The sequence below is a fragment of the Bactrocera dorsalis genome, chromosome 4 (genome assembly GCF_023373825.1).
Source record: "Bactrocera dorsalis isolate Fly_Bdor chromosome 4, ASM2337382v1, whole genome shotgun sequence".
NCBI lineage: Eukaryota > Metazoa > Arthropoda > Insecta > Diptera > Tephritidae > Bactrocera > Bactrocera dorsalis.
The window spans coordinates 28066816-28070118 of NC_064306.1; the positions used below are offsets into that span (position 1 = coordinate 28066816).

Sequence of the window (3303 nt, forward strand, 5' to 3'; positions counted from 1 at the left end):
GGATGTTATGAAACGTATTAGAACTGACTTTTTGTTATGCGTTGTTTGCGCGAAGCTATTCGTAAAAAAAGGACTGAATTATGGACCGGCAGCTCTTGGTTTTTGCAGAATGATAATTCACCGTGGCATACTGCATTGATTTTTCGTGAATTTTCAGTCAATAGTGTTTGACTTTCAATTAGTGCTTGACTTCTGGCTATTCAGCAAGCTCAACCGACTGCTCCAGGGAAACCATTTTGAGACTATTCCGGAATTTGGCTTTAACAATTGGAAAAAACGTTGGCTCAAATGGATTGGGACCAAGGGGGATTACTTTAATGAACGAGGTGCGTTCCAAAGTAAACTTTTGATTTTGACGATGCGAAAATGAGCTTCGAACAAGGAGCCAACATTAAATTTTGTTCCCGTAGCAGAGTGCACGAGTGGTTTCAACGTTCTTAAAGGTCGTGAGGACACAAATGACGATCGACATGTGGGCCATTCAAAATGCATGATCACCGGAAATTCCATAGAAACTGTACGTGAATTCATCAAAAATTAGCCGAAATCAACATCTCCAAAACATCGATTTATTGCATTTTGACCGAACATTTGAGTTCACGAAAGGTGTGTGCACGGTTTGTTCCGCACAAACTGACTGACGACCAAAAATTGTTCAGAATCCAACATTCGAAGGATATCTTGTAACCGATTATTTGACCAAAAATCGGCCTTTTCGTTCGTCCGTGCAAGCTGTAACTTAAGTAAAAATTGGGATATCTGAATGAAACTTGATATGCCGATTCCTTAGTACTGAAAAGGAACGTAGTTAGGAGTAATTGGACCACTGCTACGCCCAAAAAACGCCATCAAAGGAATAAGATATGAGTGTTTAAATAGACAGAGGGGATCGCAGTATTACGGGGCATCTGAAGAAGAATGCCTTTGAAGTGTGCCACTTTACAACCAAAAATTGTTTTAATGGAACCTAGACTGTTCAATCCCCTAGGTACCGAATATGTGGTCTCCAGAAACCATAGTTGACTTTTTTCCGATAATATCAGTCAATGTGTGAAATATAAAATAATGTGATATTTGATTAATTCATTAGTGTTTAAAATAAGAACAAAAACGTTAACTTCGGTTGCATACGTAGGTTGGTATATATATTTCTCGAACTAGGCAACACTAAGTGTTGTCAGGTGCAATCTGACATTTCCATTGGAAAGTTTGACATTTTTTAGCATAACATCACTCAGAACGTTTTGTCATTTTATCGTGAATTGTTTTATTTACAGGGTATTAAAAAAATTCATCTTGGCCAAAAAATGGAGTTAACTCGTGAACATTTTCGTGCGATCATTTTTCACAACTTTCGACGTGGATTATCACGACAAGAGTCTATCGATGAACTAAAATCTTTGTATGGCTATGAAGCACAATCCTATAGTATTGCGAAAAACTGTTACAGCGAATTCAATCATGGCCGACGCTCGCTCAAAGACGAATTCCATAAAGGTCGTCCAAAAACAGCCGTTGTGCCAGAAAACATCGATGCCGTACGTGAACTGATAATGCAAGACCGTCATGTAACATACCTTCAGATAGAGGCATACCTATGCATTCGCCCCACCAGCATACATTCGATATTGCATGAACACCTGGCCGTAAAAAAGGTTTGTTCTCGTTGGAAAAAATACGATCGCGGTGCTTCAAAAGACGTTTATAAGATCGTCACAGGTGACGAATCATCGAATAATGGATCTATGCGTATGAGCTCGAAACAAAACAGCAATCGACCGTGTGGGTCTTCCAAGACGAGCCAAATCCAACGAAAAGAAAAAAAAAAACATTTTCGTTCATAAATATGCCCATTTTCATTAGGCCAGAAATATATATAGCAGCCCTCGTAAAAGCTAAATATACATACATGTTCTTAATTTCAAAAAAATTAATTGGAAATATAACTAATACTTATCACTCTCATTAACTATTTAAGTTTTCTGATAATACGTTTTATCTCGTAATAAATTAAATGAAATGTGAAATTAGAAAAATGTATAGAAGAATAGTAATATAATTTTTAAATTAATTCTAAATATACCTTTCTTTCAAATATACTCAAAAATTGAAATTTATGATTTTTGACTACATACATATGTATTCTCGCACTTTATGAATTTTGATTTTAAAAATATGCCTGCATCAACATGTCACATATACATATATACTCACATATCAATATTCTTAAACATATATGTCTAAAATAGCTAATTAAAATTTCTGCTTATTGTAAACTGTCTAGTAAAGCAACATCAAGTGTCCCATATTGTCTAGTGGTTAGGATACCCGGCTCTCACCCGGGAGGCCCGGGTTCGATTCCCGGTATGGGAAAGACATTTTTTTATAAATATTATCAAATTTATATTTGGGTAAGCGAATAGTTATAACATTAATTTTTCCGAAATTAATTAAAGACCTCCTAAGTATTAGGTATATCCTCACGGGAATAAAATAGTAGAAATCTTATTAATAAAATGAATTTTTACACGTAGTTTTCAGTATGTACATATGTATATGTGCATCTGCGAGCAAGTATGTACACACTTACATCAATATATTTCGTACGTCACTCATGTCCTTTATAATTCGTGCGCATAAGGATGCATACATTATATCTATACATACATACATATATACCAAAAATGTCGATGCGCAAAGGGCAGTTGGAGCGTCATGAAAGAACGGCGGCAACGGTAAATGTACATACTACATATACATATGTTGCAGTTAACGGTTATTCTGACACTTGTATGTATGTGTAATATATGGTAGAGTAAAGGGCGCGGAGAAGGCCATTTAAGGGTCGCCTATACATATACAAGTATATATATATAAATATACAGTCACTATTGCACAATGCTCTTATACATATATATGTATATATATATACAATTACATATACTATACGTAACGATGCAACAACACTGTTTTGACTGCAGTTCATTGAAAAATTCGCAGTCGAAATATGAGCGGTTGAGGGGTTGCTGCGGGTTGGGCATGCATGTGTTAAGATATGTATAGTCAATGCCATTAAATGTGCACATTGTGGTGTTTACTTTCGGCCTTCATTTGTCATACGTCACAATCGAAGAGGTCGGTATCCGATGCCGCTTGCAATATTAATTTACTGCAACAACAAATTATAATAAATAAAAAGCGGTGGACAGGTGAATTCGAGAGCATTTGAAGTTCCAAACAAAAGTTCCTGATCAAATAATAAATATTTTCATTTACATTCGAAAATACTCAAAATTCTTCAAC

General features: G+C 35.6%; 1 non-coding gene across 1 annotated transcript; it reads left to right on the forward strand.

The window, feature by feature from the left end:
- The first annotated feature begins 2301 nt into the window (after positions 1-2301).
- On the forward strand, positions 2302-2373 carry Trnae-cuc (transfer RNA glutamic acid (anticodon CUC)). Its single transcript has one exon. It is a non-coding gene; the product is annotated as a tRNA-Glu (tRNA).
- Positions 2374-3303: the final 930 nt, after the last annotated feature.